The sequence below is a fragment of the Hyperolius riggenbachi genome, chromosome 6 (assembly GCF_040937935.1).
Source record: "Hyperolius riggenbachi isolate aHypRig1 chromosome 6, aHypRig1.pri, whole genome shotgun sequence".
Lineage (NCBI taxonomy): Eukaryota > Metazoa > Chordata > Amphibia > Anura > Hyperoliidae > Hyperolius > Hyperolius riggenbachi.
Window position 1 is genome coordinate 266,609,834 of NC_090651.1, and position 12,971 is coordinate 266,622,804.

A 12,971-nucleotide genomic window follows, 5' to 3' on the forward strand; every position below is an offset into this window, starting at 1 on the left:
GAGTAACCTAGATGAAGGAATATAGTCAATGAATTGGGAAATGTTGCTAATATCTGTCGAAAACAAATCTAAAAAAACTTTTTCTGTCACCTTTAATTGTAAAAGTGCCCCCTCCTTCACTATGTTCCTTCCCTTCTCTTTCTTTTGTTACTTAACCTGTTCTGGCAGTTTTATAGGCTAAGACCTTATATTATTACTTATTTAGTAATTACTTATAGAAATGCATTGTTAAAGTAGCCTGCATCTGACTTTCTGAGTAAGTAAACATTGATTCATGAAATACATTGAAATAATGTTTTTGGTGTTGTGAAACTACTTATGTTTGTATTTTTATTGTTGGATAGTCCCACCGGTTAGCATGTCAGGTGCAAAACTTGGAGGATTTATTCCAAAAAAGTTTGTATGTACAGTATATATTGCTGCTGTGTATCTTTTTAGAGCAGAGAAAACATTCTACGTTCAGGTCCGCTTTAACAGCTTTCTCATCACCCCAGATAAATGATAGGTGCTTATAAGTGCAATGGAGCAACAGCATGATTGCATCTCTCCCAATAGAAATGAAGGCATGAAATTCAACAGCAGTGGGCTGAGCCCAGACACACACATTCAGTACCTTTCATTGTATGGTTGCTTCGCCATGACTTACTTCATGGCGTATTTAAGGTGGCAATACCATCAATGTGAATGAACTGGTTTGGCATTGCCTCAATTCACTTTTTAGCATCTTTCAATTGGGTAGTCCTTTTACCACCACTGCCTCTGCCCCTCTCTCTGAGCAGAGACTATAGGAGGTACACAAGACCTCACTCCTACATCGGCGTTTCATAGCAGTGATCCTTATACCATCCTATTCCTACACATCTGGACTTGAAAAGGAAGTGGGATAGAATCCAATAATTTAACCTATTCCCTGGCACCTATAACGATGGTCTAGAGTGAAAACGGTGGTTTGTCGGTTGTTGTAAAGTTAAAGAGGCACTCCACCACCAAACAAATAGGCTCAGAAAACATAAAAGGTGCCATGTGAAAAACACCCGCAAAATAATGGACTTGATGTGCTGCCATTTACCAAGAAGTTTGTTTAATCTATAACTCATTAGGGGGAACATTCAGGTTGTTCTATTTTCAGGTTGTTTATATATTGTATTTTGTTTTTTGTTTTTTAAATCAATAGTTCATGTCTTTCATCTCCAGGTGTGGGAGAGTTTTAACAACCCAATTCAACTCAAATATTTTTTTTTTTATATAATTTCTTTGACAAGTACATATCAAAGTGTACACCCCAATATCAGTTCCGTAGGTAATTAAGGAACTATTTTACACTGCTATCCAACTACTGGCCCATATGCAATTAACTTTTTCTCCTATTTTTCTCCTATTTTTCTCTTATGTGATATTTTCAAACTTGTCAGTAAAATGCAATTTAAATCATCAAGCAAGATAATTGTAACGATTGCGGAATTATCTCCGTGGTCAGCTGACACTGCGGAAGTCCTCCACAAGCGTATAAAACGACAGAACCCAGCTTTGGTGCTATGCACCTGTGGAGAGAAAGTGAGCACAGAGACAGAATGTATGTGTGTCCACCAATCTAGCCGCCACCCGGCGACGTCGAAAACACAACAGCGGAAACGCAGTGGGAATGCAATCGCAAGAGTGGCGATTGCCAATAGTGACACAAGACCAAGTAAGACAGAGCACAAATGTAGCAAGAAAGACACAGCAAATAACAATGATCAGAACGCCAAGGAAAATAACAAACGCACTCGCTAAGCGCGGTCGCCGTGCAAAAAGCGCAACAGCGACAAAGCACGCTAATGGCGCTGTCTCTGCACGAAAAGCGCAACTGAGACAAAGCATGCCAACCCTAACTAACCGATGTAACAAAAACGAAAAGAGAACGTGAACGCTTGCTAAACGGTTGCTTCACTGAGCCTACAGCAAGCGTTCGCTCCAGACAAGACAGACAGAAGGAGTAGCCAGTAGCAACCACAGCTCTGGCCTACACTCCCAGACAGAAGGAACCACCGCCACTACCGCTAGGGCGAATGCGATCCAAACAGACAGTACGATTTCCTGTCAACTGCCGCTGGCAACAAGACAATCGCAACAGATAGACAGTACAAAGCAAAACAGATAATACAATCTGACTACGCTAGAAGGAATGCCTAGTGCACTCCCAAGGAATTACTCTAAGATAATCTTAGCAAACGATTTGCAAAGGCTGACACTCCAGGTAAGTAAGCAGAAACAAACCAGTATGACCAGCAGGGAATTCTGGGAAGAAATGGCATTTATACTGCAAGCCATCAAAGGAAGCAGCTAAGCGATTTGCATGACAAGTGTATGCAAATTCCTTCCCAGAACAGCAGCTCTGAAACTTGCAGAGTGAAGACAGGTCTCTTTTCCAGAGACCTGCAGCACTCAGACCTAAAAAATGGTCAAACAGCTGTCTGCCAGTGCAGACAGCAGCGCAGATCATTACAATAATATTAAAATAGTTTTGATAGTACTTTTCCCACCTACTTTTTGGTATGTTTTCAATTGTAAAGTGCTGAAAAGTTATTCTAAATAGAAGAGGAAAAAGTATCTGCTTGGAGAAAAATCAGGAAAAAAAGTTAATTGCATATGGGCCACTGTCCCTGCAAGGATTGTCCTTTACACATCATTGTTTGCTACACAAAAGATTAGAGCAAGCACCATCAAGTGAAGAATTCTAATCCTTATACAAGTATTGTTCAGTGATAATGGCAAAAGCTAAAGATGAGCAAAAATCTAAAACAAATGCACCACATATACACATACAATAAAAATCTTTATTGTGATACTGTAGAAAAAGTGAGAAGAAACTTCTAGTTCTATTCCTCCTAAAAGTGGTATAGGTTTTTTTTTTAGTCACCTCTTTAATTATGGATAAATGGCAATATTGTGTTTCAGATCTCTGTGATGTAGGGCTGTAATTAAAAACAAAGGTGATTTTTTTTCCTTTATATTTTTGTAACTATTTAACTAATTTCTATCTACCTAAGCTGCTCTCTAATAACCCTTTTGTAAAATAGTTTTCCTTTAAGTCAAAATATTGCTTTTAAAAATGTCCATTATACTCATATTATAATAATGCAGAATTCATAGCAATGTATAAAGTTGGAGCTATTCCAACAAAGTAATTATAATTTGCTGTAAGGAATAACCTACAGTAGCTAACCAGGAAAGGTCTTACCTCTTTGTAGATGATTGTTGCTGGGTAAAACAGCCTGTAATCATTTGTTTCCCTCTTGTTAGATGGGGACCGGGCTGAAAGTCTGAGGCGGGGAGATGTCCTTACGGCGTATGCTCTGGAGCAGCATCCCCAGGCGGTGTTGATCAAAGAAGTTGTGTTGTGGTAGAAGTGATTGGCAAGCTCAACTCTGCAGCCATCCGCACTCGCGTGTAGAAAAATATGCTGCCACGAGGAGCGATAGCCGAGCCGTTACACTGAACCGGTGTTTGTGCTATTGGGTATTATTACAATGCAGTATTCATGACACTTAATAAAATTGGAGCTATTTCATTAAAGTCATTAGAATGCTGAAAGTAATAACCTATATAATATGTTTGGGGTGAAAACTCTCCACTTCCAGAACTGCTTATGTTGTTGTGAGCTTTAAGTGAAACTTAAGTGAAAATAAACTGATAAGACAAATAATTATATCTTTCCTTCTACTTAAAAAAAAATACTTTAAGATATTCCACATTTTTGTGTTATATTTAAAAACGTAAAAAAAAGCAGTTTTGTGTCCGCTCAATTGAACAGTCTGTCCCTTAAATATATATACTATTGACCGTTTATCTATCCCCTACTCTCAGAAGCTCACACTACATGTTTTGGGTGTTGCCTGAGGAAACTATCCCCGTGTTACAATGGATACACAAAATATTAGCAACTTTAACATCAGGTCTTGAAGGATGGTTCAGCTCTACGACACCTTGGCAAAGATATAAGATAAATTATCCTCTGTGTTTTTTTCTTCCTTCAGTCTCTAAAGTGCTATATTTTACTAACATTATATCTATGGGACAATGAAAACACCATATTACAGACTGCTGTACAATGAACAGGAGAGATCTTAGCTAAATGTGAGCACAAATAGGCAACATTAATCCATGTCAGCAAAGCAAAGCTATTTTCTTAAACATTTTAACCTTGAGAAGATGAGTAATGTTTGGGTTTGTATCTTGGTAAACAGTTGTATGCTAGGCTGCTCTTTGTTTCTACATCTCCCAGTTTTCCCATTCTTCACCTGAAGTCACTGGCTCCTGCTTTTGTAATCGCCGAATACGTAACTTATCCTGAGATGCTCCAGGTAAGTTAGACTCAGAGCTACTCATCTCACCTCACCTTATTTTTGAAACAAATAAAATTATGACATATATAAGGTTCTTTTAGCTCTGTATACCCAAGAAGGGTGATTCCTAGAACAAGCTTTATTAATTTAAACAATAAATATAGCAAATTATTTGATAGTGTAACATAAATATGTTATAAAAGGACAAGTGCCCATAGTACAATAACAGGAAAGGAGAATGTAGTTCCTTAGACCAGGTTTCTAGCTCTCATAAGGGACCTGGCAGTGATAGTTTCAGCCTAACTCCAGTAACACACACGTGCACCAACTTGCACAGCCAACCATGCTTGCACACCTGCTGTCACTCACAGATCACAGTGGCGCTTTGTAGGTCAGGAGGATACAGCTGACACCATGGCCCAAATGCAATTCTCTTTTTCTCCCGAGTTTTCTCCTAGGAGATAATTTTTCATCTTTTATTTAAAATAACTTTCAGTACTTTGCAACTGAAAAAGTACCAAAACGTTGGTGAAAAAGTACTGTCAAAATTATTTTGAGTATTTTCTTGCTTCCTGGTGGGTTTCAAGGCATTTTATTGACAATTTTAAAAAATCACCTTGGAGAAAACTCATGAAAAAAAGTTAATTGCATATGGGCCCATGGACCATATGCAATTCTCTTTTTCACCTGAGTTTTATCCTAGGAGATAATTTTTCATCTTCGATTTTAAATAACATTCTAGCACTTTTCAACTAAAAATAGTACCAAAAAGTAGGTGAAAAGGTACTATCAAAATTATTTTGAGCATTGCCTTGCTTTCTGGTGGCTTAAAAAGCATTTTATTGACAAGTTCAAAAATATAACGTAGGAGAAAACTCATATTGCATATGGGCCCATGTGTTTCTAGGTAATGGAATACAGTTGAACCCATGTTAAAAAATCTGACTGTGGCAGTAGTGCCAGCACTATGGGGTATAGTATGAGTGTCACAGCTACTGTCTCAGATTGAGAAGTAAATACTCAAGCCTACGGACAGCTGAGTAGAGAAATCCTCATGACAAGAAATGCTGGCTGCTCTTGGTCAATTTTCTCCCGCTTCAAGACTCTATTATTTATATTTCTGCTTTGGTGACAGTATTGCAGCTTAAAGAGGTAGGAAGAGAGTGAGTAGTGTTCTTTGGCAGATCGCAGTTATGGTGATTATTAAGGAAAGGTTGTGTTAGTGGGGTAATTAGTTGATGAAGTAAAAAAGAGTGACTTTGGAGAGATTTAATAAGTAATCAATGGTGGTGGGAAAAGAAACATTTTTACTGTCTCCAGTTCTTTTGAACCTGCATGGGTAGTTGAAGAGAAAACTGGAAACGTGTGTTTTTTTTACCCTTTTTAAAGCATCAGACCAGATGGATAGAGAGAGAGAAAGATACAGTAGGAAGTCATAATAGTTGCCTCAATATTTTTGTAGCACATAGTTTCTGCAGAATGCATTTGGTTGTCAGCACTACTAGAGTGAGAGCATTTACTGTAACAGTATCTGCTGTTCATTACCTATACAGACGAGAGCATACAAGATTATTGTTACAGCCATTTTATTTGTTGAAAGAAAGTGAACATGAAGGTAACAAAATTATTTATTATATAGTAATTGTGATGAATAGCGGAAAAGCCGCCGCATGTTCTGACAGTAAGGCGGCTGATTCCGCGTCTGTAGCGGCGGTTTGTCCGCGTTAGCATGTGTCTGGAACTGGTGGTGCACATGGGAGGAATAGCGCGGGGGCCGCAACGTGTTCTGACGGTAAGGCGGCTGATTCCGCATCCAGTGCGGCGGTTTCCCTGCAGCAACATGTGTCTGGGCTGTCTGGACCTAGTAGTGCACACAGATGGAGAGCTACGCGCGTGCATGCTGCAAGACAAGCTCTTTATACCAATAGGAGGAAGATCAGCTGATCAGGGCGGTCAGCTGATCCCTGCTCAGTCAGTGATTGGTTGATGGGAGCTGGGCGGCGCTGTGGAGCGCTTTACTATATATATCTCCTGCTGTTCAGTTGCTGGTTGTCTGGCGTTGCGAATGCCTATGTGTTAGCACTCAGACCTTAGTCAGATCCTTCAGTGTGGTGGAACCAGGAGGACCTGGGAATCCACACTTAGCCAGTTACTGTATATCATCTGTGTTATTCTCTAGCATAGTTCCAGGGTGTTGAGATCACGGCCCTCACACCCCAGACTAGGAATACTGTATATCATCTGTGTTATTCTCTAGCATAGTTCCAGGGTGTTGAGATCACGGACCTCACACCTCAGACTAGGCCTTGTTCTGATATCTGTTATGACCTGTAGCGTTCCTGACTATTCTTCTGATCTCTTATTTGGTACTTTGCATATCTGATACTCTGTTGCCGACCCGGCCTGTTTGACCTTCTGGCTGTCACCCCCGTCAGGGTGTCCAGCCTTTCCGCAGGGGTCCCCTGCTCTACAGAGGGGACACTGCTCCTTATCAGTCAGGGACTCCCTCTCCAGGTGTCCTTGACTGCAGTAGAATCTTCTCTACTTATTGGACCACCTGCTACCCTGGTGGTCCAAAGGTTACTGTTGCACCAAAACACTTAACACACTCAGGTGTCTAGAGGTTAGACATATTTGATTATTGGCGATTCTGCAGATCCCCAATAATCAGGTATATCTAGAGATGAGCGTAATGACCTAATTACGATTTTGCGAAATTTCGCGTAATTAGTGTAATTACGATTATGGCCGTAAGTACATAATCGCAATGAAGAAGGATTTCGCGAAATTTCGCGTAAGCGTAATTTTCGCGTAATTTTCGCATTACAGTCGTATCATGCCGTAATTTCGCATTAAACGCTACCGTAATTTCGCGTTAAACCGTAACGCTCCGTATAATATAAAAAAGCCGCCGACTTTAAGGGTTAATGGCAAAGCCCCCTTAAATGCTAAGAGCCTCAAATTTGGAGAATATATTAAGGAGATCAGGAGGAATAAGAGGAAAAAATTTTTTTTCAAAAAGACCTTATAGTTTTTGAGAAAATCGATGTTAAAGTTTTAAAGGAAAAATGTAAACATTTAAAAACCCGCCGACTTTAACGGTTAATAGCAAAGCCTGCTTAAAGTTTAGGAACACCAAATTCCCAGGGTATATTAAGGGGATCAGTGGGAATAAGAGGAAAAAAATTTTTTTCAAAAAGACCTTATAGTTTTTGAGAAAATCGATGTTTAAGTTTCAAGGGCGAAAATGTCTTTTAAATGCGGAAAATGTCAGTTTTTTTTGCACAGGTAACAATAGTGTATTATTTTCATAGATTCCCCCAAGTGGGAAGAGTTTTACTTACTTCGTTCTGAGTGTGGGAAATATAAAAAAAAAACGACGTGGGGTCCCCCCTCCCAGACCTCTTTAACCCCTTGTCCCCCATGCAGGCTGGGATAGCCAGAATGCGGAGCACCGGCCGCGTGGGGCTCCGCACCCTGACTATACCAGCCCGCATGGTCCATGGATTGGGGGGTCTCGGAAGGGGAGGGGCAGCCAAGCTTTCCCCTCCCCCTCCGAGCCCTTATCCAATCCAAGGACAAGGGGCTCTTCTCCACCTCCGATGGGCGGTGGAGGTGGAGGCCGCGATTTCCTGGGGGGGAGGTTCATGGTGGAATCTGGGAGTCCCCTTTAAAAAGGGGTCCCCCAGATGCCCACCCCCCCTCCCAGGAGAAATGAGTATAGAGGTACTTGTACCCCATACCCATTTCCTTTAAGAGTTAAAGTAAATAAACACACAGACACTTAGAAAAAGTATTTTAATTGAACAAAAAACATAACCACGAAAAAAGTCCTTTAATATTCTTAATTAACCATTAATACTTACCTGTCCCTTTAAATAAATGATCCCTCGCAATATCCTCGGAAATGTTCTATCAGTTACAATGTAACAAAGTTATTACAATGTAACAACTTTGTTACATTGTAACTACGCCGCACCCAACGCCACTCGCCGCTCAGCCGCCGCATACGCGTCCGTGCAGGACGCTAAGTCCCCGCAGCTCCCGCTGTCCACCCCGCCCACATCTGTCACCCACATGTCACCCACATGTGGGTGACATGTGGGTGACATGTGGGAGAGGCGGGGAGGGCAGCGGAGCCGGCGGGGACTTAGCGTCCTGCACGGACCCGACAGAGCTCTGAGCTATATAGCTCAGAGCTCTGAGAAGCATCTTTGTATTTGGGCTCCAAGGAGCCCCATTGGTCCTTAGCAGACCAATGGGGTTCCTTCAAATCAGAAGGAACCCCATTGGTCTGCTAAGGACCAATGGGGCTCCTTGGAGCCCAAATACAAAGATGCTTTCGAGAGCTCTGAGCTATAGCTCAGAGCTCTGTCGGGTCCTGCAGCGCAGACGCGGCGGCGGCGGCGGCGGTGAGTGACGTCGGGTGCGGCGTAGTTACAATGTAACAAAGTTGTTATATTGTAATAACTTTGTTACATTGTAACTGATAGAACATTTCCGAGGATATTGCGTGGGATCATTTATTTAAAGGGACAGGTAAGTATTAATGGTTAATTAAGAATATTAAAGGACTTTTTTCGTGGTTATGTTTTTTGTTCAATTAAAATACTTTTTCTATGTGTTTGTGTGTTTATTTACTTTTAACTCTTAAAGGAAATGGGTAAGGGGTACTACAAGTACCTCTATACTCATTTCTCCTGGGAGGGGGGTGGGCATCTGGGGGACCCCTTTTTAAAGGGGACTCCCAGATTCCACCATGAACCCCCCACCCAGGAAATCGCGGCCTCCACCTCCACCGCCCATCGGAGGTGGAGAAGAGCCCCTTGTCCTTGGATTGGACAAGGGCTCGGAGGGGGAGGGGAAAGCTTGGCTGCCCCTCCCCTTCCGAGACCCCCCAATCCATGGACCATGCGGGCTGGTATAGTCAGGGTGCGGAGCCCCACGCGGCCGGTGCTCCGCATTCTGGCTATCCCAGCCTGCATGGGGGACAAGGGGTTAAAGAGGTCTGGGAGGGGGGACCCCACGTCGTTTTTTTTTTATATTTCCCACACTCAGAACGAAGTAAGTAAAACTCTTCCCACTTGGGGGAATCTATGAAAATAATACACTATTGTTACCTGTGCAAAAAAAACTGACATTTTCCGCATTTAAAAGACATTTTTGCCCTTGAAACTTAAAAATCGATTTTCTCAAAAACTATAAGGTGTTTTTGAAAAAAAAATTTTTCCTCTTATTCCCACTGATCCCCTTAATATACCCTAGGAATTTGGTGTTTCTAAACTTTAAGCAGGCTTTGCTATTAACCGTTAAAGTCGGCGGGTTTTTAAATGTATACATTTTTACTTTGAAACTTTAACATCGATTTTCTCAAAAACTATAAGGTCTTTTTGAAAAAAAAAAATTTTCCTCTTATTCCTCCTGATCTCCTTAATATATTCTTCAAATTTGAGGCTCTTAGCATTTAAGGGGGGTTTGCTATTAACCCTTAAAGTCGGCGGCTTTTTTATATTATACGGAGCGTTACGGTTTAACGCGAAATTACGGTAGCGTTTAATGCGAAATTACGGCATGAACGAAACGCGAAATTTCGCGTTGAAAATTACGCTTACGGTATTTTCAATTACGATTTTAATGGCAATTTCGCTACGCTAATTTCGCATCGTAATCGCAAATTTCGCATGCGTAATTATAGTAATGCGAAATTACGAAAATTTCAGCTCAACTCTAGGTATATCTGTATTCTTGGGGATACTTCAGATCGCCAAGAATCAGATTCTCTCTCTGGTTGCTGACACCTATCGCTACAGTAATAAGCCAGGACATTCTTGAATACAGTTCATAAATGAATAAATAAATGAAAGATGAATAAGTCAATTACACACATTTTCTTTCACACAGTTAGATCACAAGGAGATGGAGAGACAGGGAAGTATGTGTTGTTTATTTTGTATTTATACTATTAAAGAGGCAGTATGGCGAAAAATTGTAAAATGTAGAATATGTACAAACATACAAATAAGAAGTACGTTTTTTTCCAGAGTAAAATGAGCCATAAATTACTTTTCTTCTTTGTTGCTGTCACTTACAGTAGGTAGTAGAAATTTGACTGAAGTGACAGGTTTTGGACTAATCCATCTCTTCATAGGGGATTTTCAGGGATTTATTTATTTTCAAAAGCACTTACTGAATGGCAGTTGCTCTGTCCAATTGCTAAAAAACTGTGTAGCGAGCAGGGAAGCTGGCCAGCATTGTTGTTTAAATCCTTTTTAGGGAATATCTTTATAAAGAATAAAAGCCTTGCTGAGAATCCCCTATGAAGAGATGGACTAGCCCAAAACATGTCGCTTCTGTCAAAAATTCTACTACCTACTGTAAGTGACAGCAACATAGGAGAAAAGTAATTATGGCTTATTTTACTTAGGAACAATTGTACATTTTATTTGTCTATGTTGGCACATATTCAAAATTTTACAATTTTTTGCCATAGTGCCCCTTTAAGCAGTGAAGGTTAAATCTATTTTTCTTGATTATATTGAAAGAAAAACACATATTAAATCTTTAACTTCCGCTCACTAAGACTTGAATTCAAGAAGAACATCTGACTTAAATAACGTTCCTTCAAAAGCACTTAAAGCTTAATATTACCCTAGGCAGCACTCTGAGTACAGGTACTAAAAGATTCCCATATATTTAATGGTTTAAAAATAAACTTGCACAATTATTATATAAACAGCATGACTTATCACTGCTGAATGTTGCAGAGAAAGTAGTAAACCTGTAATAAAAAAGTGCCCCTGGGGGTACTTACCTTGGGAGACGTAAGCCTCTGCATCCTAAAGAGACTTTCCCGTCCTGCTCAGCCATCTGAATCCAGCACTGGCTCCCCTGACAAAGAGTGGCAATAATATTTACAATTGTTGATGCGCACATGTGCAGTAGTTGAGGTCCCCCGGAAGCCCCGATGAGAGTGGAGTAGAACGCCCAGGCTGGCCCGGAGTTCCAGGAGGTCATGGTACCACCAACGCTATGTGCCACGTGCCATGTGCCACGTCCGGCATGCTCCTGGCACACGTTACACCTGCTGCTGCTGCATTGCCCTGCTCCTGCTGCCTGTGCTGCTCCCACCGCCAGGGTGCCACAGGCTACTGATACCACCTATATTTAACCCAAAACACAATTGCTGCGTAATTTTTTGGAGGTGTCCGGCCTGAAAACTGTCATGTCCCAGTTGTGCGGTTGGACTTTGGACACAATGTGGGCTGCACGCCCGCTGTCTGGAACCTAGTCCTGATGTTAATTTACAGCCGTTTTTTTAGGATGGGGAGATTTGAAGTTCGCACATAATCAATTAGTGTAAGGTGAACAGAGGTGCCAACAGAATAAAATATATCTAAAAACTTTAAAATACCTCCAGAGGCGGTGGTGAGCTCATCTCCCCGAAGCAGATATGATACTGTCGGTTTTAGTACCAACAAATTTATTTATATACTCCAACATACAGTGCAATGCATTTTGTGGGTATATTCCCGCTTCTTCAGGCAATAACGAACAGGAGTAGACAAATAGACAAGACAAATAACATTTATATTGCGCTTTTCTCCTTGCGGACTCAAAGCGCCAGAGCAGAGCAGCAGCCACTAGGGCGCGCTCTATTGGCAGTAGCAGTGTAAGGGAGACTTGCCAAAGGTCTCCTACTGAATTAGTGCTGGCTTACTGAACAGGCAGAGCCGAGATTCGAACCCTGGTCTCCTGTGTCAGAGGCAGAGCCCTTAACCATTACACCATCAGCCAATTGAGTACACACAGTGCAGTCTTAGGCCTGGTTCACATTAGCGTTCCCTGTCCGGATCCGCCTGATCGGATCCGGACCTTATACTGTGCAAACGGAACGTACACTCCGCATAGCAATGCAAAGGCTATGCGGACATTCACACGCGTACGTTCCATACACTCCGGAGCCGGATCGGATCCGGACTCCGGAGGCTTTTCCAACATGTGCTATTTTTTGGGTCCGGCTCATCCAGCCCACGCACCCGGAACGGATCCTGACTGCACCATGCAGATGTGGAAACCTATGGGGAACGGAAAGCACAGAACACACAGGATGCAAACACCTGACGTTCTACCCCACTTCCTATGCGGATTCTAGCGGCCATTTCAGATCGGGACACATGGGCAGCAGTGGAGCAGCAGTGACTTACGTGCTGGAGCGTGCTGGAGCTGTTTGGCAGTATGTCGGAGGTGGAGGTGAGGCCTACAGCGGAGGACCTGATTCTACAGACCCCAACAAATTTAGGTACTTTTGTTATTTTTTTTTCCCCGGATCCGCATGGCAGCCGCGTTCACACCGCAAGAAATACGCATGCAAACGGACCGGATCCGCATTGCATGCGGATAGGTGCCGTACGGCTCCCATGCGTATTAGGTCCGGCTCCGATGCGGATCCGGTCCGTTTGTGTGACAGAATGCAAGTGTGAATGGGGCCTTAAGGTCACGTTAAGCACCTCTGACTATCATATACTCTTCCATTTACCCATCACCCAACTTACTACACTATATTGGGCTCTCGGTGTCCTTTCTTTTTCCATAATCAATGAGTGTTTCCCTTTAAAAAAACATGATGCTACATAGTTACATAGTTAC